Below are 25,238 nucleotides of genomic sequence, written 5' to 3'. Positions count from 1 at the left end.
GGATGAGATCATCTTGATTTTAATTGTAAGGTTTTAAAGTTGGATTAGCGATGAAGCTGAAATCACTCTTTTCACAGCAGCGGAGAACCGGGTCGAATACACGTCAAGACACGCTCCTCTGCTTTTATACTCCACTCGCATTAAACCATTCGGCGGGTAGAGAGGTATAAAGAGGCTACAGTTTATATCCAGTCAAATTGGTTCTCAGATGCAGGAGGATCTTATTTTCTTTTATTATTATTTATTTATTATTATTTTTTTCATTATAAAATTATCAATGCACGTGGGGAATGAAAATAAAGGCTGAGAGAGAGACGGAAAGTTTCAGTAAGACGCCATTATGACGTAGCTCGTTTCTAGATACCCAGTAGCACCAACTGTAACTTTATACAGTCGGGCGAGTAGTGTAATATGAACTGTACACGTACCAAAGTAGCCGTCTCCCTTGGTTACGGAGTGGTTGCTAAGTTTAATGCAGCGAGATGCCCACGTGCGGGCTCTATTAAAAGCACGCGGCCTTGTTAAGATGCCTTCATATAAAAGGGGTGGTTTTAATGGAGTTTTCCTGTCTCAGAATGGTATTTACGTATGCAGCAATACAGTAATATCCCATTGTGCAGGCAGCCCAGTTAGCAAAATAACCCTACACTCGATATATTTATAGCATTCACTGCATTTTAAATAATCGATATAGAATTTTCGCATATGTACTAAAATAGTGAAACAAAATACACTCCCGCTTGGTTTATTCAATACGAGGCCTGGCTCACGAAATCCTTTGGGCCAACAAACAAAACTTCAAAGAACGCGCATCAAAAGAAGATGCCATCCTTCCCATTAGAAAGCACTCGTGACCCAATGAGGAATTATCTAAATACAGTATATCGATGGGTCGAATGTAAGATTTGCAAACATATGCGCATTGCCTAATTATAAAAAAATTGTTCAAAATCACGAACGGCTGTTTTGGCTCTTGTACACAAAGATAAGTTCTGCGGTGAACGAAAAATTGCAAACCGAATTAAACTGGAAAATACGTAAACATTAGCTAATCTAATAAAGATAATCTAGTATTGTGCATTTAAATCCAGACTGGCCAACGTGATACAAACTGCTTCTCTCTAAAAATGTTCTTTATCTCCACTGGAGGAAAAAGGACTTGAACTATTCTAAAATTAAAATTCGGCACACAAACAACACCACCACCACCATTCAACGATATATTTAACAATCAAGTTCCAAGACACCAGTACCGAGTGGGGGAAAACTTATGAGGCACAGTTGCTTTGTTGCCACTCCCAATCAGGATAGGTATGTGCTTCACCAACACAGCAAGGGTATGAAGGCTTAATTCTGGAGATGCTGATTAACATGGGACAATCAATGTGATAGTACCCCAGGTCAGTGTAAAGTGTGGTTTATGCTATTGCTTGTTTATCGCAAAATTAGTTCACTACGATCACTATTTAATATTCCCAACATATATCTATGTACTTTTTCTGTAATCCCAGATGGAGATTATGAACAAGCAAAAATTTAGAAACACAAGGAGGAATAATAATAATAATACAGTATATCCGAATGCATTGAAATATATTATGTTAGCCCTATCGCTGTTGAAAAAATATATATAAAAAAGAGAGAAAGAACATTTCTCGGATTGTTATCATTTCAGTATGTATATTTGATATCGTCAGACAATTTCGTAATGTGCATAAATCAAATGGAAGGCATACTGTTGTTATTCTGTATCACAGTTCTATTAATAATTGAACGGAACAAAATATATTGTTCAAATTTCGCGAATACGGACGAAAGTTGCCCCCCCCCTCCCTTTTCAACGAGCAAATCTGGATGCTTCTCAGATACCACTTACATATTTATTATTACTGTTAAGCAGTGCCGAGAAAATATTTGTTTTACAAAATCATTAGAATTTAAAATTGCTGAGACTGTCTCCTGTATGGTTAACAGGCCTCTAAGCTCGTCTAGATGATTCTTGATGTTATTCTGCGCAAAATATCTAACATAGATTTGACAATCTGATGAAGTCGTTCTCTGGAACTTTCTCTTTATTAAACGTAATATTTCAGATACTCACTAGCAATTTTGCTTTATGTATTACCTAATCTGTAATTCCACATCAATCAACATGCAAGTATAAGTAATTTTCAACAGCCCGAAGCAATTTTTATTCACTTCGGTCCTCGTTTCCAAAATGCATCACCTGATTACTGCGCATTAGTCTACTCTGGGCTTTAATTTTCCGTATTTCAGCAAGAATTGATAGCCATCCAAAACATTACCAGCTTTATATCTCAACTCGGTTATCTTCCATAGGGTGTAGCCATAATTCTATTCTATAAATTTTGGGAAAAGAAGGTTTTCTGTGTATGTACGCGCGCTAGGGAAGGAGAAGATTAAAACTGTAGCCTTTTCTCCTTACATCCCTAATATTTCAAAAGCTCAAATTTATTCAAAACAAAGTGATAAATGCTCTTCAATAGTTTTAAATATTTAAAACGTTCTAAAACTTTATTATAAGTATTGAACTAGCCTTGCTATTATTGAATGAACCAGCCTGCTATTATTGAACTGCAGAATCTGATAACTGTAATTGATAAAAATGTAAATTTAAGACATTTCTGAAAACTTTGCATCCAAAAATGAATTAGTGTCCTAACATTTTACTCCTTTCTATCATGGAAGAGGTTTTAACAAAGAATTAAAAAGATTTCCTGTTGAAACTAACATTTGTATTAACTTTAGAAAAGGCACGCAACAAAATTCTGTTTGTGTGACATGATATGGCGCCACTCGCTCAGATAGGAATTATTTAATTTCTTTTAACTTTTCTTGGGGTAATCCCAAATTTCCAGAGTTAACCGTATAGTATCCCAGCAGCGCGAAAAAAGGTGAACTGCTCACAGGATTTTTTATACAGGATTGCTCGAGAATTACTAGGAAGTTTTAAGGGACACCAACCAAAAACTGCGCAACGCTACAGAATTGTTTAGAGCGATCCTCAGAAAACGGAGGAAAACGAAATTAGTTCAGGACTATTTAGTTTATGAAACAACGAGCCATTATAATTACCTATATAATATCGGTGTAGTACAACAGTTATTATATAGTTAATTTAAACTAATATATTACGCTACATATATAGTTAAATTTATGGGTAAACTATGGTGCATCTACACCGATATTATATAATTAATATAGCTAAGTATTTGTTGAAGGCAACAGCAAGCTCCTGGTACAGCTCTAAGGAGCAGATACCACACCAACAATGTCAACTGTTTTTGGAAATTGCAAGACGTGTTCAGCAATTAGAATACCTGTTTCAATTTTCCTACAATTCCTTCTCATCGGATTAGTTTTAAAAAATAAACATTGCAAATCTCAAATCCAGTGGAATCTGCTCAAAGCGGACTTCGCTGATGGAAAATATTAATGTTTGTTCCAAGTGATGGATGAAACGAGAACACGGAAACGTCCCTGAAGCTTTCAATATTTTACTTTCGTGGAGAAATAATGATCGATAACGGGATTTTATTTTATTATTTTTTTTTATAACGGTGTCTTCCTTTCTGGTGTTGCAACTACTGCACTCCGTATCATTAAGAGAGTTGAGCATTATTTGCGTAACCTTAACTAACGCCAGCATGACATCGACACTGCGGGAGCTATTAAAAACCGGACTTACAAAGAACCCGTCTTTACAGTGTGCAACCACGAGCATGTTTTAAGTGTCTCGGCCAGTACGACAACTCAGGGAATTGGGGTCATTACGACACTATCTTCCTCGTGCTCAACTAAAGAGCGCCTTTAATTAAAACGTTGATACAGTAATTACTAGGAGTGGTGAAGTGGTAATAAAACTGCCCGTGTTTTGTTCTTTCTAACGGTGAGGCTAATTAACACAGAGCACCCATCTATACTTCCTCCTCGATATTCCAACACCGCGGTCATTTACCTATACAGTATTGTCAGCATCCATAGTGACTCACAATGGAAACTTCGCGAAGTTTTGTAGAAATCGAGAAAAAGGCTGAAAAATCAGAGCCTTCTCAGTACGCTGTCAACAAGAAAAGCGCATGTGCAAGAAGCATCCTTTTTGTGACGTGGCCTAAACATTAATCAAGCTTATGTTTTAATTGGGGAGGGGTAACAAATGTTAAATCTCTGAAATTGATCTTCGTTATATAAACATGACTTCAATTTCATTGCGTTGAGATGCGAGAATATGCTTATCGGCTCAAATATTGGGAATGACTCTCCGAGCATTTCATGTGAGCACAACGAAAAAAGGATTAAGGACTTAAGTATCTGTTTCAGGTCAAGCACAAGTTGTAGAAGAAAATATGCCAGGTGTTACAAGAAAGGTGTTAGAAGAAAATTTGCCACATAGATGTGATCTTTAATATTCAAGTAAAGTTTAAAAGTAAATAATTAGAGAACGCCTATAGGGTACATACAAAATGAAGGGAGGGAGATACAGCTTTAGTCACGTTTCAAATACATATAAAATATGCAATCCTGTGCTTGCCAATCATTCAAAACCGTTTATCCCAACCCACAGCCAAGTAACAAACTGTTATAAGAGGACATGGATGATGGAGTACGGGAGTGCATGATAGCCCGCGGTTTAACTGACCAAGACATCTTTGAACCGCACTTTATGGCAGGAAAAATTTCTACCAAAAATAACTTACAGGCTGAGGAAACCCATTGTAAATGGAACCACTCCTCTTGAAGAAGAGTTAATGGCACAAGGGTTACTGCGGCCATACTGCCCACCTATCGACGATTTCAAGACGACATTCTGTTGACCGTTAGGAGAACAGTCAGAATCAGCCGTATAACTGTATTCTTTTTAAAATCTTCGAAGAACTCGTAAGGATTCGCTTCATCACCTGTAATATGGCAAAAATCAAAAGTTTTTCGAAGGAAACTGAATGAGCAGAGTTGGGCATTAGTGTACAAAGTACATTGAATGTTGCGAAGGATAACTTTCGGCAAAAGAAAAAGGGTGAATAAGCTGAATATGACCTATTCTGATTAGGATTACTTACACCTGTGTTTCTTCTTCGCACGATGGAAGTCATAGTAAGTAAAGAAATATTTATAATTGTGGTTCAAGTTTAATTGAGAGTGCGCTTTTTGAGTTTACCACAGGATGTGTCCATTATTCCTTAGATATTCTTCGTTAACTGGATATCTAGTCGAGAAATGGATCACGACAGTATATCGATACATCGCTGAATGAATCTGGTGGAACGATAGGCACATTCACATTTCGTAGTATCCTAGTGTGACATAGGATCCAGCAAAATATAACTATTTGCTAGTGTTCATTGGTATACATCAGGTTAGTTCTTTGTGCTTTAATAAACAACAGCAGGCATTTTGTAAGGCTAGCAGTGAACTCTGCGAATTCTGGATGAATAGACAAATGATATTTTACAGGACAATTTTCTGATAGAATATAATTCTTCAGTATAACTCAAATGCAATATTCAATGAGAAGTGATACTGAAACAGTTTTCTCTATCACTGCCTACTAAGTTGAACAACTATCTGCAAAAATACAGTTTATTTTGCGTGGACAACACAGTTATATACTGTATTAACATTTGCTAGGGAATGTAGGATATAATTACGGGAAGGTAACACGGAAATTTGAACTGACTCGATCTTGGAGGCTTCACATCTTTAAAAGAAAATTCATCTGGTGTAGCCAATCTATCCCTTTAAATCTTTCCAATTTTAAAGAAATCAAAAAGAAAAAATCGATGATTAATATGGAAGAAGTCTACGATTGATCCTTCATATTCATTTTACAAAAATACTTCACGAACAAATAACGATCACGCCATGAACAATTTTGTCCATTTTTAATCAGCTGGCAACGTCTTGTGAAATTTCAGAAAAGTAACAAATGTAAGCAAAAGAGTTATTTTTTAATTCTCTGATGATTTTTAAAGTCACCCCTAAGGATGGTGGCTTTAAAAGATATTTGCAGGTAGGAAAAACAAGAACGACTTAGTTCCGCATTCCTTTAGGAAACAACAAGAAATCTATCAAGAGGAAGATAAGTTACTATTCCTACGCAGTTGAAGAAAAAAAATAAGCCATTTGTGCCACCTGCAGGTGTACTTTGGATAAGTTCAGCACGTCGACAAGGAAGCTCTACAAGGTGTGTTAAGTGGAAGAATGTCAAGAAGAACAGTGTTGCACTGAATAGATGTGTTCCATCTGTGAAGTCGCACTGCTGCGCTTGAGCAAGTGAAAGACATTTTTAGGAATACTACTCACATTAAAGCATCGCGACGACACAAAAAAATGAAAACCCTGTCAAAAACTCGGGGCAATATGACTTAAAAACAGACAGGTTTATTCACATTATTTAGGACTTAAACTCAATCAAACAATTTAAGATGACGTGCTTTCCTTAAGATTTCCGTATTATACTTAATACAATTTTCTACAACGTATACGTAGGAAAAAAGCAAGTGAGACGCATCTCCTGACGAAGTCTGGTACTTTTCCTAAACATTAAAGGCCAGTGACCACTACCTTCAACTGCGTGACTGATAAATAAGAAAATAATGCGCCTTAATCACTGCTTTATTTGCCTCCAATGATATTTTTGTCTATTTTACTTTTAAGTAACAAATTCTTTATGTTCCAGGACAGCCATAGAAGATCACAAGAATTGACAACTATAGTAATTTACTCATAAAGTGGACTGACATTTTGTGTCATACGCAACTGTGTCACATATTTTTTTCTCTTCGTAATGGCAGTATCGACACTTTTCGTAATATATTTATTTGTTATTAGTTCCCAGAATTAGTCAATGGAACCAAAAACTGGTAGAAATACTTAATATTTGCATGCAGAGCTATTTACCAGTTAATAAACTGGTAAATAGCTCTGCATGCAAATGAACTGGTCATTCACGAGAAAAACTATTAAAACTGCGCAGAACAACTATTCCAACAATTTTTCCATTCAATAAAAATAGACTACATTTTATAACCTCGATAACGGAGTCCAAATATGCACAACCATTAAGATTATACTTTTAAGTTGAGCCAAACTTTAAAGCACAGTATAAATATTAAAATGGTTGTTTTCAGCTTTTAAAATTATTTTTAGAATTATATTCTAATATCAACTAATACGTACCTAACTACAGAAACAAAATTCAATTCAGCGGCATCCATATTTTATTGTAATATCTGTCACATGCTATGCTCTATGGGCTTAATAAATTCAATACATTACAGTTATTTTATTTTAATAAATTAACCAGTTAAAGTTTAACTAGAAGTTCACTGTAAAACTATTGTTATGTATGCATAGAGTTCGAAGAGAAAAAGGTTGAGAACTACTGAAACAAGGAAGATAGTGTGAGGGACAGAAAGAAAATAAGGGGAAGAAACAAGCTATTTTAAAAGGCCGAAGATGATTGCAGAAATACAAGGAGAGATTTATTTCTAACATGTAATGAAGTTACCAGATTAATTTAACAGTGGGAAGGTGAATTATAGCTTGTATACAAATACAGTGTTAATGCAGAACTTGGCGTTGAATTATGACATAAGGAAAGATCAATTAAAATCTTAAGCTTGTTTTTAAGGATCTGTGTCCTGGTCAAAAGCAGATTTCCTTTTCTGTCAAAGAACGGTGGGAAGTGCGTTCCCAATTTCCCCCCTTTTGGGGGGAACGGAGCCCTTTGGTTATAGCGCAATGGTTAAAGAGGGACTGGCAAGGGCTGATTTAGGTAGATTCGCATTTGCTCATTCCCATAAATATGGGAATGGGAAAAACATTTTAGATAATCAGATCCCAGAAACAAAAAAAATGCAGGAAAGAGTGGAGAATGGAGAAATAGCCAACAATGTAGATAAAGACAGTTCGCCATAAAAGAGCAGCAAAAGTAAGATGGTGGCTCAGTAAAGATCCGTGTCCTAGAGTCCCTGATCACAGAGAGGGGGAAACTCCACTTGTCTCATTTATTAGTCATCTTTAACATCGCGTTACGGGAGCCATTTTTATAAAACACCTCTAGTTGCCTTTGAAATCATGACTCGTCATCAACAATAACAGTGTGTCGCCATCAGCAGAAAAGTGCTTGCCACAGAAAAAATTCCTTCAGGGACAGAAACAAAAAATCCGAAGGCTCAAAAGAATATGGCAGATGTCACAAAATTCACAGCCAAAAGTTTTTAATTTTCTATATTTTGGATCGCTCTTTGATTCCATGGACAAGATAGTGAGCGAATTTCACACAATCATCAATGCAAAAAAAAAAAAAAAAAAATTCATTTTGTTCATTACAGGATGTCATCAGACATTCGACACATTTCTGCCTTACATATTCTCTATTGGAACGAGTGTTGAGAAGAGTAACGCTTTTTAGCTATGGGAACAAAAGGGTACTCTTACCAGGAAAGGTTTGAGTTCTGGAAACTGCAGCGCCTGGAGCCTAGGCGCCTGTGAGATCTAATTGAGATGTTTAAGTCTTTAAATGGATTTAGCAAGCTCAATGCTGATAGAATCCTTCCTGCGAATATCTGCCACAAAAACAAAACTGATGGTTTTTAAGAGCAAGTTAGATTACAGAAGACCTAATATAAAGATAGACGGTAAGCAAATACCTTTTGTACCTGAATTAAAACACCTTGGCGTAATTTTAGATGACAAGTTAACCTTCTCCTCTCATATTAATCACGTCGCCTCGAAGATTAAGAAGTTCACTGCAGCAATTATCCGCATTTCCAAATCGGACAGGGGGACTAAATAGGAAGACTCTCTTGCTACATTATACAGCAGTATTCGTACCAATAACAACATATGGCTTCGGAAGTCTGGTTCCATAGAGCCGTTAATGTTAAACTCCGTTCCAAGCTCATCTCCATTCAATGGATTATGCTGCTTGCTATGTTCCAGGCCTGCAGGACAGTGTTCTTACATACATACATAATATGTATGTAAGTCCTTGCTGGAATCTTACCACTAGACTTGCATGTTATCTTCAAAGGACTAAGATATCGTCTAAAGCACAGAGTTCCTGGCGAGATTCTCGGCATCTCATGCAACCTAACTGCTAACATCAAAGACGAGAAACGGAGAATCTGGAATGAACTTATCAATGTGTGGCAATCACGATGGGATTCCGGTACTACTGGTCAAGTCCCCCACTCTTTTGTTCCTGCAGTTCAACAAGAACGTTCGCCAATGGTTTTCTCTCAGCTTAACAAAATTTATATTCTTTCTGGGCACGGCTCCATCAACTCCAAAATATTTAAATTTGGCCTGTCTGATACCAATCTCTGCTTGTATGGTGCTGAGGAAACCTGGACGCACATTGTATCGCTGCAACCTGTACCACAACGACAGATCTACACTACAAACTGCTGTCAGAAACTTTTCTGAAGGAAATGAAGTGGCGCTGACTGAAAATTCTCAAATCTTCTCAGCTCTACAATAATTCTCCTCTGCTGTTTTCACCAAAAGAAAGCAACTGTTGTCGAGTCTATCATCATCTCAACAAAAAAGGATTCAACCCAACACCTGCAATGACTATCGATATCTCTTAAAACTGATATCACCTGTCATCTACTTTTTTTTTTTTTTTTATGCAGGTACCCCAGTTTGGACAGCTGTGGATACAGGATTAGCTAGCACCTACTGGTATAGCACTACATCCAGTGGGTATGGTATCAGTTATTGAACGCTCTGGAATTTGATATCACGAACCCTAGCCCATTTCCAGTTAAACTACAGTACCTACAACTCTACTACAGCAATAAGAGGGCGTAATCTTCCCTATACACTAACATTCATTTTCTCATGAACTGATTTATTTTTATTTGAGAAACAGGAGAAAATACAGATACACTTCATCCATGACATGGATGAAGTGTATCAGCATTTTCTGTGCTGCTGCAGCATAACGACAAAGAACTATAGAGTTAAACAAAAATACAACTACCTAACAACAAAGAGGCCCATTTCTGTAGTTTATCTTTCAAGATGTATGCGGAATGAGTGCAAGGCTACATACTGAGTAATGCACACTGGAAAAAGAGGGAGATTATTTATCTTAAAAGTACGCGGCCAGAAAGCCCATATCTTGAAGAATTAGTTTGCTTTTTTGATAAGGAGACTTAATATCACTAAGGCTAACAACTAAAGGTTTTGAATTACATGAAACACAGGTAAAGTTGTTGAATGATAAGACTCGTCAAGAGTAGAAATACACCACTTTCAAGTGTTATTCCTCAAGTATTAAAACTACGCTGATGAAATTAAGGAGAAGATTCAACTGAAACAGTAACATGTGAGAAATAAGATGTCCGCTTCATCTCAAGGCGTGACAAAGTGTAACCTCCACCTGCTGATGAGATAACAGCAAATGACCTGACATTATTATTATTATTATTATCCTCAACTGTGCTGAAAACTGCTATAATTGCACAGCGGTAAACATACTAATTACAATGAGGACGAGTATAACTCTTAAACAAAAACTAGAGAGCAAGTTACAACTTATTTTCTGTTTTCAATTCGAAATAAAGCTCTCCTACTTAAAGTAGAAGATAGTATAGTTTGGGACAGAGGCATAATGACATGGTTGCTGCACTTCCTGAGATAAAAAAAAAAAATTAATAATAAACAGAAGAGAGCCGCTCTTCTAAAGTTTCTTCCTTCAAGGAAGTTATACAAGCTGATAACCACTACTAGTGTATTATTTACATAATAAAAAGGCAGGGATAAAAACAATTGAATTGATACAGTCATGTGAGAACAAACAACTTCCCGTTTAGTTTATTAGTGTGCGTCGTACGCAGGAAAGACCTAAGCTTCCATTATCGCTATTATTAGTTCTTTTTTACCGAATGACACTATTATTATAATTTTATACTGTCTATTATTTCTTAAATGTTAAAATTACATTGTTTTTTAATTATGTCACTGCGATTATTTCAAAGAAGATTCAGCTCTTTCAACCGCAACATCCCAACCCACTCAATTCCCCTCACTAAGACTTTGTCCGCAAATAAAGTGAAAACAAGAAATATGATACACTCACACTGACAAATTATTCAATGGGTTCGGAACTTGGCACTGGAGTGCGCTTAAGGAAAAAGAAACTTAAACTGTTCTTGCAATTTTTCTTGTGGCCTTTAATGCGCTCAAACTTTTTCTTGAACGAAATTTAATTTACGAGTTTTCCTTTAGTAGAGCACAAGGAAATGGCACATTTAGCAAACTTTTAGGTGAAAGGGCAAGAAATCATCACAACTGATAGATATTAATTTTGACGCCTCTAGAGATAGTTCGTGCGATGACCTATATTATAAGCACGTGCAAGATATTCTACCGGGACCATATTTTCTTTAGATGCCCAGGGCGTAGTGAGAGTTTGTCATGTGTAAATTAAGAAAAAAAAAAAAAAAAAAACTTCTAAAGGTACGAAAAATTTATTTTGCCCGGAGTCTTTTGCTGTGGTAGGTATTTATCACACTAAAATATTACGAGGTGAGATAGAGCACCTAATTGGGAAAAAAAACTGAAATTATGGCTAATTGTATAGCAATAAACCGGATATATCTGAGCTAATATTAAACTGAAAAATGAAATTGGGATCATTGAACTCTGCGTTTTGTTTTGGCATTATTTCTGTGACAGCGAAATCAAACGCACACAAACGAGGAAAAAAACAGGTTTGAAAAAAAGGAAAACAAAAAGAACAGTAAGTAATCCAGTTTTCACGGGGTCATTTTCACTCCATCATTCATAAAAGGAATGGCAGTTTCATTTACAATAAAGGCAGTCTCACTTTAAAGAACAGCTTTGAGATTTCTTAGATCTGGCACGCGTTCGAAAAATAAGATTTAATCCGTTTCAGCAGCTCTATCAACAGCATATCGCATACACGAAGATTGGCTGGTTTTATATTTCGTTGTTAGTAGATACTGCAAGAAAGGGAGGAAGAGGCCTACGCTATATTTTGAATGCGAGGGCGTCGGTTTTGAATAGACCCTGGCATTCAAAAATAGCATTAAATACTATATTAAGCATATACGATATACCGATTGGCTGATACAGAATATCCTTGAATTTTCAGTATTTTTTTTAAGCGTCAGGATAAGTTTCGTTCAGCGAACCAATCATTAAAAATAGTAAAATTGTTTAAATTTAATCAATTAAATTTTAATACTCTTGTAGATTAAATATAGGAACTGTTTCATCTAATTGAATTCGAACTCGTATAGGAGCTCTGGTTTCTAATTTTGAGATTAGAAATTTTTTTAAATTCTGAAAATTTAAGTAAATTCTTTAAAATTCGGTTTATTATTATTTTTTCTTCCAATTATGATCGTGAAATATTTTATAAACATTCAAGTTTTTTTAATTTAGAATGGTTTTCTAAAGTGAAATTTAATTTCTCTTTAGAAAACAAATTTTTAAAGCTACTGTAATATACACAATTCAGTTTATAACACGTACAGTCTATAGAATTATTAAATTCTTAATCACAAGCATGTACACAATACAAGTGTATAGTGCCAGGGGGTTGCAACGCTTTTCTTTAACAAAGATTAGGACAGTTAATCATCTTTAACATAAAGATTAAGACAGTTAATCAGAATGAGAGTATGCACATATCTTTAAACACAAGTTCTTCACTCAGGTGACTGCAATGTACACCTTTTGACTGAAGTTAGTATCGGATAATGCGATACGGTTCTTTTAGTATGTTGATCCTGTAAACTACGTTGATGCAGAGTCTCAGACAATCCTAAGACTGTTTAAAAACGCCAATAGTGCTGGCGGAAATATTCTCTGAAGACTTCGCTGCTGAAAATTGAACCTTATAGGTCCTGCTGCAAATTCTGGCACCGTTCTTTTGTTGTTTACGATATTGTTTGTTTAAAATCAGCTCCCATGATGTAGAGTCAAGGTTAGAAAAAGGAAATGGTATATGAAGTGCTTTGCTCAATTAACATGGATCACTGTTTAAACAGTAAACTTTGTGATCAAATTACTCGTCGAAGATGCAAGAACTGGAAGTGCCCCAAAGACTGCTCTTTAACGTAACCAGTCATATAGGTGTTTAGCAATTTAGTCATTAGTTGAGATCACTCCATGCGAGCACTTTTATAAGGGTGATATCGTATTGTCTAAGATATCTGCAGTTGATTGTTAAATCCCAGTCTTAACTTCAATTTGGCTATTATTGATCCACCTGGACTTTGCTGTATACATCTTGAACAGGCTGTTCGTGCCAAGATCATGTCTTGTTTGGAGTTTCCCAGGTTTTATCTTATCTACGTTTTGCTTTCAACGAATTCTTTCTCCGCACTGCATTTGTTTATCATAAGTTGCAATATATATATATTTAATCTTCTGGTACTTCAGCGGTTATTTTTCGAATGTGATGACCCGAGCTGTTCACTAAATTTTCTTCAACCGAATTCTAACTATCGCAATCAAGGTCAATTCTCATTATAAAAGAACAGAAAGATATGAGTTTTAAAATGACGTATAACAATTTTTTTCTATAAAAATATAAAGACAGAAAAAGGTGAACTTGGAAGAGTACTGAAGTAAAATAATAAAATAAATTTTAAAAAATACATAACGGTAGGTTAGCTGAAATACATGCAATGTTTGTGTCGTGTTATTATTATTGGTATCTTAGTGATTGTTTCGTTTTCATTTAGGCAATATTATTTTAATTCACTATACGATATGGTATAAAACACACGCAACCACTTAGTACATCTGAAGTAATCGCTGTTACTTTCTACCCCTCTTTGGTTACATACAGACTTTTCCCCCCACCTCATCACGATATATCAAAGTTTCCCAAGCGCAGACTGCACAAAATGCGCAGTAAGAGTGCGCATCTGGTTTCTATTATCGCAATACCGTCGCTGACAGAAATTTGATGTGATCAGATTCTCCCTTTCCCTGCACAAACGCCTACGTACACACATGAACACTACGCGGATATATATACGGATTTCAGTTTTGTCTTTTTTTATTATTATTATTATGGTTAAGCAATCTCTCCACTCGCTCTCTCTCTTGCGAGCGCACACCACGAGAAGGTGTCACCCTCTCTAGCACTATTGGTAAACGTCATGCCTCCGAAATCAGTCCGATAGCATCAAAAAAGTGAAGGGAGGGAGGGAGGGGAAGAGTCAAAGATGAATCATTCTTCTCTCCTCAAGCTTTCTAAAACTTATTCGGTTTTCTCCGCTGGCTGGGGCAAGCGGTACCCGTAATAAATATAAATTACCTGGTCCCCACACGTAGTGCAAGCAGTGCAGGAAGTGAAGCGTGGCCACGAGACGGTCGATAACGGCTTCATTCGGCTTCACCGCCCTGTCTTCGATAGAGAAAGTTTCCCGTGATACTTTTCGCTTTAATTTTATGAGCACACCGAGCTATACAGAGCTTTCATTGTGGGCTGGAAATCAGAAATTATTATTGTCTATCACAATTACGCGGAACTTGTATCACAGAGGAGCGTTTACAAAGTCCAGAGTACTTTTATATATATTGGAAGTCGAAGTAAATGGAGTCTAGTTTAGATTCGAAGTTTCAAAATGGGTAGCAGAGTCCTGATTATTCGGCATATTGCGACACACAGAGCAAAAATCCTTGTACATGACTTTAGGGCTTACAAACAATATAAAAGTTCCTCCTTGTTACCAATCAGAAGCGACTTGGCAGTTTCAGTATTCACTTAAGGTTCCAGAAGTCAAAATCAATGACATATTTGTGAACTTAAAAATTGCATTTAAATAAAACAAGTTAGTTAAATGTTGTACACTGCGTTACATTTCAAGTGCGTTCAAATTTTCTCTTCAATTAATTTTCTTTTTATTTTTCTGTGATTAATAGAAATGAAAAGAAATATTATTATATCCTTGTCAATTAATTACGACTTTATAAAAAAACACTAAATAAAACTCCATAGTTTCACCTTCTCTAAATTTAGCCATTCAGTTTAATTATAAACTGTACAATATTTATTACTCTGCTCCCGTATACTTTTGTTCATCTCTTTTAATCTATATATATATGTATCTCTTCAAAAGCAATACTACGTTCACGAGTCTAACAAAACACACAAGGCGGCCGATCTAAAGCTAACGATACACTGTACTGCATTAAACTACATTTAATCTATGAATTCCAGGCTAAATCAGAATCTTCTCTCCCAGTTATGTCGATGGGCTTTAGAACGCTGAATAGCCAAATAATCCTGATATCGATCAAGTGAATATTCTGCAGTAGGTCATTTTTTGAGCATACACCATGGGCACTGATCGTGTGATTCAAAGCTTTCAAAGTCCAATATTCTGCCCCAGGATAGAACGAACAGCAAAGGCGGCTGCTAAATGACCAGACGGTAGAAGCATAATTCGCAACTTATCTGACATACAGAGTAAAATACTTCGTAATAATGTATTTAACGCATGAATAAGATAAAGTTTTATATTCCAATGACCACTAAATAGTCTTTCTGACATTAGCTATATGTTTCCGAAACAATAATTTGGAATAAAAAAATTCTAAAACGTAAACCGAATCACACCCGTTTATATTAGCGCCATTTAAGGAGATAAAGACCGAAATCGGATTAAGTGAAAAAGGAAAACTTACTGTTTCATTTTGACAAATTCATTTTGAGGCCAAAACTGAGCATGTCTAAAATACTGTCTAAAACTGCAAATCTCTTATTCTGTTGCGCACTATATTACCAGTAAGTGAATAAGAATCAGGTGCCTGATGGAGGCACTTTGATTTGGAAAATCACGTTATTTCAGCCACCGGCACTAAATGGATTAGGGGAAATCGATTAGGAGTCGCTTTTTACAGAGTTTTGCGCTTATTACTCAACAAAGGTGTTTCCGATTGACAACCATGAACCGGAGATTTGTCATTACACCACCTGAAGGTTTTAGAACTGTTAAATTAAAAATTAACTGTTAAAAATGAAATACTTTTTATTAATTTATTCCCCCATTTTTTGGTTACCTAATTTATTGGTTATGTTAATGTCTACTGAGACCGATGTTCCCAGATTGAAGTTTGGAACATTAAAAAAAATATATATATTCTGATATATACCAAGAAAGCAGCAGTTTTTGCGAGTGATTTTTAAGTACATCCACTGTGCTGCCACTTTATTAGGTACACCCCTGGCATGCACATAAATGGTTTGTCCCACAACGTTGCAAGTCACGACCACAGTTCTGGATATAAATGCAGCGGAACAACCTTTATAGTATCAGTTAAGCACCGAAAAGAAAACATCCTCTCAACGGCTCCTGTGGAAGAAAATCGCTTGTTGATGAGACATGTGGACATGTTTTGTAAAGGGCGGCTCCTAGAACGTCTGTTCAACTCCGCCTCGTATCTCTGTGAAGAACAGTATCAACTACAATTGGGCCAGATGTGTGTGACGTAGGTTTGTGTGTATTATGTGTGTGTTCTGTTCTGGCCACTTGGCTACCCAGAAGCATCAGTCACCTGGACAGATGATTCTGGGTACTTGTCCATACCACGGGAAGGTGGGCCAGTCCCAATAGTGCTGGTGATGTCTCAATTCGAGAATCTGACCCACCTGATGTTGCCAAAAGGTGGGTCAGATTCCTCTGGGGGGGGGCCCACTCCAGAGGGAGAAAAATGGGTTCCAGCGCCATATTAAAAAGAAACATCACGTCAGAATACAACCTTGGTGCGCAGAACAAAATATCGCAACGGACCACTAGTCGCACTTTGTCACGAATAGGCTACAAAAGCCGATGGCCACATCGTGTACCTTTGTTATCAATGAAGAACAAGAGAGTACGCCTCCTGTGGGCTCAGCAACACCAGCACTGGACTATCGAGGATTGGAAAACAGTTTCTTGGTCTCATGAGTCGAAGTTCCTGGTGCATCATATTGATGGATGGCTCAGAATTTCGCTAAAACATGAACCCATGGACCCGTCATGTTTGACGACTACTGTGCAAGGTGGTGGGGGCAGTGTTATGGTGTGAGAAATGTTTTCTTGGCACACGTTGGGTCCATTGATACCCATAAATTCACGTCTGAATGCCATCTCGTACCTAAACATCGTTGCTGACCAAGTGCATCCGTTCATGTTGATAGTTTATCCTCAGTCAGATGGTTACTTCCAGCAGGATAATGCGCCGGTGCACAAGGCCCGAATCACTGTGGAATGGTTCCAGGAACATGACAATGACTTTTCTTTTCTGCAGTGGCCCCTCAGTCCACGGATCTCAATCCTATTGAACATCTTTGGGATGAGCTGGAAAGGGCTGTTCGCTGCAGGCCTACACCTCCTGTGTGACACACTCATGTCTGCATGAGTGTGTCACGTTTTCAGCATCATCTCCAATCCATACCTAGACGAATTCAAGCTGTTTTGACTGCTAAAGGAGGCTCAACATAAGATAAGTGTACCTAATAAAGTGGCTGCACAGTGTATACTTGTAACAGTAAATAAGCTTTTTCATTAACGAAGTTGAACAAATCCGCGCAATCGAGCAGACTTTATTGCACAGGTAAGTTACAGTGGCGGAAAAAAACTGCATCACCTTAAAAAAAGTAACATTTGTAGTGAAACGTATAAGATATTGCTTGATTATAGTCATTTTTTTTGTCGTAAAGCAAAGGTATTGGGTCAGATAACACTTCTATTACATCAGACAGTAACTGCAAGGTATTGCATCAGCAGTTTCTATAAGTACGGCATTGGAAGGGTATACACGCTCATTAGTATCCTGTTTTGCGAAAGTGTAAGTATGGCTCCATATGTTCAGTTGAACATATGGAGTCATGCTTACACCAAGAAAAAAAAAAAAGAAGTGTAGCTGTTGCTGTGTCTCAGAAAGGGCTTCTATGCTGCTATCGCTGATAAAATTGGCTGCCACCCGTCAACAGTATCCCGGGTGCTGAAATTAAAGAGAAAACCTAGATCAGACCGTAAGAGAGCGACTACGCCTTACGAAGATCTATATCTGAAACGGCTATGCCTTCGTAATCTCCATGCTGGTGCTCTTGATCTAAAACTGGACTTTGGGATGGCTTCTGGTGTAGAAACAAGTGCACGAACTATCCAAAGACGGCTTTCGGAATGTGGTTTCCCTACCTATTGGCCAAAGAAGAAGCCTTTGTTGACCCAACAAATGAGGAAGAAGCGACTTGCTTGGGCTAAACGCATGTTTCATGGACAAAACAGCAATGGGACGCGGTCATCTTTTCTGACGAATTGAAATTCAACCTGCGTGGCTCGGATGGTAAGCGATATGTCAGAAGACGAAAATCGGATGCATACCATCCTGACTGCATAACACTGACTGTAAAGTTCCCCGCCGGTCACATGTGGGATGCATAACAAGCAAAGGGGTGGGGCGAATTAAGTTTATATTGGAACGGTGAATGCAGAAACCTACAGTGCTATATGATGGAGGAGTGCCTGAAACCCGTTATTAGGGATCACCAACAGACGTACAAAACTGCATTTTTCAACAGGACTCAGCACCTTGCCACATATCAAAATTGGTAAGTTTTATTCTATTTAGATTTAATGATGAGTTTGTCTTCTCTCACAAGGCTTAAAACATACTTACACCACCAATGTTTTCCCTCGTTTTTCTTCCTTAAGGTGCAGTCATACCTCAGAAATGCGGGCATTACAGTGTTGGACTGGCCCGGCAACAGCCACATTTGAACCCTACTGAAAATTGCTGGTATATAATGTACCAGAAATTTTCAGCATATCCCGTCTAAAATTGCTCAGAAGAAGCCAACAAGTAAGATTCAACTGCAGCAGAGCATTGTAAGGGCGTGGTACCACGAAATTGGGCAACCGTATATCCAGAAGTTGATTAACTCTATGCCAGATCGTTGCGAGGCTGTAATTGCCGCTCGAGGAGGCACAACAAAATATTGAGAACTTATTTTGCTGATTTACAGTACATAATACTATTACGTTAACTTGTCATTCAGTTTGTACATGTAAATGCAATAAAATGTATGTTTGCTTGTCATGATTGCCATTTGCATAATTTCTCATATTTCCATTAATTACGTATTTTACCCTTTGGGAAGATATTTATGACAATTAGGTATATCAGGTGGAGCCTTTTTATTGGATTTCATTCACAGAGATATATCCCAGTTTTGCGCTACATTGGGGTTGCAGAAAATTTCTGCAACCCACAATTTCTGCAACCTGCAACCTACATTGTGGGTTGCAGAAAATTTCTGCAACCCACAATGTAGCGCAAAACAATTATTTGCAAAATTCACAATTGATGCAGTTTTTTTGTCCGCCACTGTAGGTACAAATAGTGCCCAGCAAAAATTCCAGGGGTTGTTGAAACAGATGAAAACCTGAAAGGTCACATTAAGTATTTTTATTTGCTAAATAATATGTCACTATTACAGAAGTTGAAGCCAATGTATCGTATAATTATTTTCTCATGAAGAAAATATAAAATATAAATGGATATCTCGGTATCCACATCTCATAGAAACTCGAAGATGAAAACACAAGTTTCGTAAGCTCGTACAATTTCGTAACTGAAACACACACAGTTTTTTTTTCTTAAAAAACTATTTCAGCAATGTAATACTTCAGAAAAATAACAGATGTGCCATATTTACATTGCTATATGACGTGACATGTCCTCGTACTTTAGCGAGCCAACTGTACAGTTTATCACGGCTTTGAAGGCTGATTCTGACTGATATACGTCAATTTGTAAGAACAATTACATTTTATGCAATTATCCTGAACGTACGCACTTCGGCTTCGTTACAGAAGGTGGGGGGGGGGGGGAGAGAAAGAAGCGCTCAACTTCTGAGCGGAAGGGAAAAGACCGATAACTTTTGAATCGAGAGTTACTATATTTGCTATTCTTTTAAAGAAATATTACCTTTTGTCCAAAAAGAACACAGTGCTGTTTTATGATTCGTTCAATTACTTAGTCTGAAGTTTTTAAAAAAAAAAAAAAACTTCAGACTAAGTAATTGAACGAATATATATATATATATATATATACACACACACACACACACACTTACTCAGATTTAACCTAGGTATTACCATGTCACATGAGATTAAAGACTGACTAATGAAGCCAACACTTTTCAGAGTATAGAGTCAAAACACAGTGTGAAAGTAGAAAATCTTCAAACCAACATCAAGGACTACGAGAACTTTCTATCAAAGGATAAGACTGGAGATGTCATCAATAATATTTTTTCCAAAGTAATCAGATAGTACCGAATGAATTTTTCATGTTACTATGGTATGTAAGTGTGCTGAAGGAGGAGGGGGGTGTAGATGCTTACCAGTTTAAGCACCCACTCGCAGAATTTTTTGCCCTTTCTCCCGCCCTCAATATTGAGTTCTTTGACTTCCACTTAGGGCTTGAGGGCACCAAAACGCTGTTCATACAAGACAGGGGTGAAACCACAGGTTATCTACAGTTGACATCAGAAAAGCCACCTTGGTGGTAAAAATTAAATTCAGATCACCTTCGGCAATCCCCCGGGCAGATTCCGGAAAAAAAAAAAGAAGTTTCTGGCTATATTCCGTCCAACTGTCACAGTGCAAAAGGAATGTTAACAACTTCGCAGTTCACAATGGTCCGCACAATTTTTTTTATGGCGTCATGCGAATGGAAGAAGCATGCTTAACTTAAATAATAAATAAATTCATGCATTAAATAATCAACGAAAATATGTAAATAAATTGATATTTGTAATAATGATAACTGAATATTCTTCAGACACGTATTACGCCAGGATTATCTTAATTTTTATTTATTAAAATTAGCAAGCAGATGATAGAATTTAATGCGAGGTAACATTTACAATATATTGATATGCAAAACGATATGATTCAACTCCAAACAAAACGAACTTGTGCCTGAGAACTATTTGTGCATTAAATTCAAACAAAAGAATTAGTAATCCTTAAATTATATCACTGAGTTTAGTTCTGGTTTACTTTAATTGTAACCTTCCATTGGATAAAGGATTTTCATTCGAAGATTAATTCTAGTTGCTAATAAAGTTAAACTTGTTTTGATCTAGGTATGTTATGAAGTGTTAGACATTTAATTACGGTTCACAATTGTACGATACTTGGTGCTAAAAGTAATAGTGCAAAAGTAAGCAACAGTATTAATCATCCCTCACACACACACACACACACACACACACACACACACACACACACACATTAAGGAAGGTGCAGTATTAAATGAACCTGAGCGCCTGGAAATGTTCTGTGTATAATCACCACACAGGAATTTCATGACTTCCGTTGCTTAGCAGTGGGTGCAGTTTACAGTTATATCATGTATAGATTTGTTTAGTCCTCGAAAGTAATGAAGTCAGCCAATCAGAGTAATTAAGAATTTGGTAAACTCAGTCACAGGTGCCCTACAAAATACCTATTTTGAGTTTAGAATATGACGTACGAACATATCCTAAACTCAAAATAGAACATACAATAAGCATGCCAGCCCCATCAGAGAGTCTTGAAGCTTGTAAATATTGATATCATTTACGCTATCGGCCAAAAGAAGGGAAGAGGGAAGGCTGATTCCAATAAAAAAATCTCATTAAAAGTCTTAGAGTGAATAGCATAAATCTGATTATCGTAACTTTAAGCGTTGCTTATCATCCCTGAATTTCTTAATTCTAAAATACTCTTTCTAACCCATTAACCCTCTGGGTTAATGGGTTAGAAAGAGTATTTTAGAAAATAAAATTTCCTGGCCAAGGAAGTCTTATGCACAATATTATGACGCAGCTGAAAAATACGTTCAATGTTTACCAGTGTTGTAATTGCAATATTCTTATGCAAGGAAAAAAAAAAAAAAAGAACTAATTGACGAAGGACAGCAATTAACTTTCTTATTCTTCTTCTAAAAACTTTAATTATAACTCAATCAACTCTGTAGGAAACTATTTCGGCATAATCCTTCAACACCCTAACACAGTTCTATTAGACACTCCATTTTCGTTGCTCGTAACAAGCTCGTAAAAATTATAAGCAGCACATCTTATTACCAGTATTCCGTAAACATGACAAAGCACAAAGATGCGGTTCTTTGCCTTAATCAGAAGGCCCACGGGATACCTCATTTCAGTAAGAAATTACGGTTCCAAAGAAACCTTGCAGGAGCTAGCGTCTAGCTCGAAATGTGCTTTGCAGCCAGACCTTATTAAGATTCTCCCCCCCCCCCCCCCAGTCAATAAGGGAACAGCTAAATGCAAACCGAACCACAGAGTGCTTCATCAGCAGGAGTCCGCGCGAATCAAACCATGCAAATGGGTCATCGACACTCCTGCAGACATCCTCATCGCTTTCTTCGGGACATTATTAGCTGCTGTTGCCATGGAGATGTAGCGAGAAGACAACGCTGTCTCGCAGATGGGTACCCTCCTCCTCCTACACGTGACCGATACTCGATGGAAACAGTAAAACCTAAGAGAAACGCTTAAAAACACTCTACTGGATTTAAGCGAGTGGGAAAAAGCAAAGAGCAGCAGTAAGCGATGCAGGAAAATACGACTGCACTCTGGATCCATTATAGTCCGCTGACATTTCTGAAGCTCGTAAAGGTGGGAGTGGTGAGGTATTTTTGCTTTTGTTTGTAATATGATAGAAGAACATCCCACAGAAGGTCGCGACTGGTACTGGCATGCCAACAGTTAATGCCGCTGCTGGCAACCAAGATTAATGCCGTTTTCAGTTACTGACAGAAACTCACATAATAAATCCACTCATAACAGAGAGAGAGAGAGAAATAACAGAAACCATTCATATTACATTGCGCTTTCAGTTATTCACAAAACGTAGCACGATTACTGTGCGGGAAGATCTTTCATTTGAATTCCGTTTTAAGAATGCCACGCGCGTTGCGGATGCTCTTCTGTTCTTCATATGCGAGTGACGAATGAATGCCGCACTTGAGGACGCAAGTTTGGATTTAACAGAACATCGAAATTCGCAGTTATAAAACTGCAACGTAATTTCGAAACATGGCTACGAACTACAATGCTGCTCGGGAAAAAAAAAGAAAATATTCGCAACTACTTTACAACACATTTTATCATTTCATTGTTTTCTCACGGATTTTTGGAGCACTGTAAAGCCCATAACGTGAGGGAACAGCACCCTCTAAGACATCGGGCTGAAATACTAACGCACATGCGCGCGCGGTAAATTCCAGCGTTCCCCTTACAGCAAACAGACCCTATGATACACCATAATGTGGAATAAAAAACGTGTTTTTGTTTTCCGTAGGTATGAAGATAATTTTTTTTTCTTTTTACTGAAATGTTCATAATTTTAAAGAAAAAAAAAAAAAAAAAGAAAGGAAACAATGCTTTACAACTTTCCCCTGGTTTCCTACTTGCTTGTCCTTTCAGATGGTTAACAACTGTCAGATTGATGGAACCTTATTACAAATAATTCCTCAACAGATTGGTTCTGTTATTTGAAAGAGCATAGCAAACGTTGAGTATGAGAGACTAGCAACATTATGGTAGGAGAGAATCTTGGAAATGAGAAGTTTACATAAAGGAAGACTGAATCTGGATAGTCCGCGTGTGTTGAAAACTGCAGTTTTCAACTCACACGGACCCAGCTGGTCGAGGTGCTGAGGCTTTTGCAGTTACTAATGACATACTAGCCAACATACAGACCTTTTCCTCACGAATAACACGTCCAAGTACACGGTCGAGGTGAGTGGTCTTCTAGGAATCTCAGATTACAAATTGGTAAAAGAATACCAAATTGGATAATCTGCGGGATTTCTATTCTTATTTTCCTTGGTTGGATTACAGTTTTGAATCTTCTGATGCCAGTGTTTGCTCAGATCGTGTCAGTGAAATTATTTTTGCGGAATGAAATATTTAAAAGTGTTAAGGCTGTTCAAGATAAGAATATTTCATATCGCAATTGGCTTACATCCAAATCTCCAGGTTCATTTTCTGTCTAGACCAAAGCTTACGACCATTGCAAAGCAGTTATTAATCAGTCCAAAATAAAATTTTAACGGGATAAGAGTAGAAAACTTGCTTCTTGTCCAAACTGCAGTTAAGCATCATGGTCTCTTGCCAGAACTATTGACCGCAACTTCTTCCCATTTCTACTCCATGGATGGTGACTAGTTCCGAACATGTGGCGGAACTAGTCACCATCCATTTTTTCTGTCCATCCTCAAACCCACAGAACCAGCTCTTCTTCCTTATTTCTCTAACTTTCTTCCTATGGAACACCCCCCCCCCCTCAATCACGTGTATTTCCGGAAAATTACAATCTACCGAAATTCAAGCCTAATGTCGACATGTATCTTCTTTCATCTTCTCAACCCATGCAGGTTACTAAGTACTACAGGTTCTGAAGCCTCTCGTTGTGCGGATTTCATATAAAAAACCTTAAGAGAAAGAAAACTGTTCAATACGGTTTCCCAGATAAAACTTTCATTCGACCACTAATAGTTGTCGACTGAAACTACATTCGTTTGGTAGTATTTGTGCAAATCTTATCAAGAGTTAATAATTTGTTGCAACGTCTGAAAAACACGAAATTAATACATACTTGAATATAATTTAAACTTATATTATTTAAAGATAATTTATATATTTTCTTGGCTTCTTGCAATTGCAATTTTCTATATCCAGGAAATTGCAAGAAGGTTCTCTCTCCAATTAAGGCTAGAATAACTTTTACAAATTGCAAGGTTCAATAATACCAGTGACTCTTGGAATTTCTGGAAATCTTGCGAACTTCACTGGCATCGTAATAGTTCTTCAAATTAACATATTTTATCAGAGCATATGGAACGTTAAGCCTAAGCTATCTACACTTGAAACTATTGTTGCATAATCAGCTTCAAGTCATTTGCCTATCCGGAAAACTGCTGGATACATCTTGAAAACAAAGGATGGCTGGTTTAAAGCCCATAATTACGACCTTATCATTAACAGTGCCATTTTATCTGAGCCCTCCTTTTAAGTATACAACTTTATGTAAGAAACACAACAAATGGGAGACATAAGACACCTTATCTGTCTCATGTATTGAAGAAAACATCAGAAGTAAGATCTAAATTTCCGGTGATATATATATATATATTTTTTTTTTTTTTCAAAGGAG

The 25,238-nt window shown here is 37.1% G+C and overlaps 1 protein-coding gene across 11 annotated transcripts in view; it reads right to left on the bottom strand.

Moving 5' to 3' along the window:
• The window catches only part of LOC150091249 (tyrosine-protein phosphatase Lar-like), a 1,641,114-nt gene that overhangs the window by 1,240,157 nt on the left and 375,719 nt on the right, over positions 1-25,238 (bottom strand). The gene's annotated exons all lie outside the window — the stretch shown is intronic.

The sequence above is a fragment of the Mastigoproctus giganteus genome, chromosome 1, assembly GCF_048544385.1.
Source record: "Mastigoproctus giganteus isolate SK-2022 chromosome 1, ASM4854438v1, whole genome shotgun sequence".
Taxonomy (NCBI): domain Eukaryota; kingdom Metazoa; phylum Arthropoda; class Arachnida; order Uropygi; family Thelyphonidae; genus Mastigoproctus; species Mastigoproctus giganteus.
The sequence above is the reverse complement of the archived record's forward strand: the minus strand, read 5'-3'. Positions and strand labels throughout refer to the sequence as shown.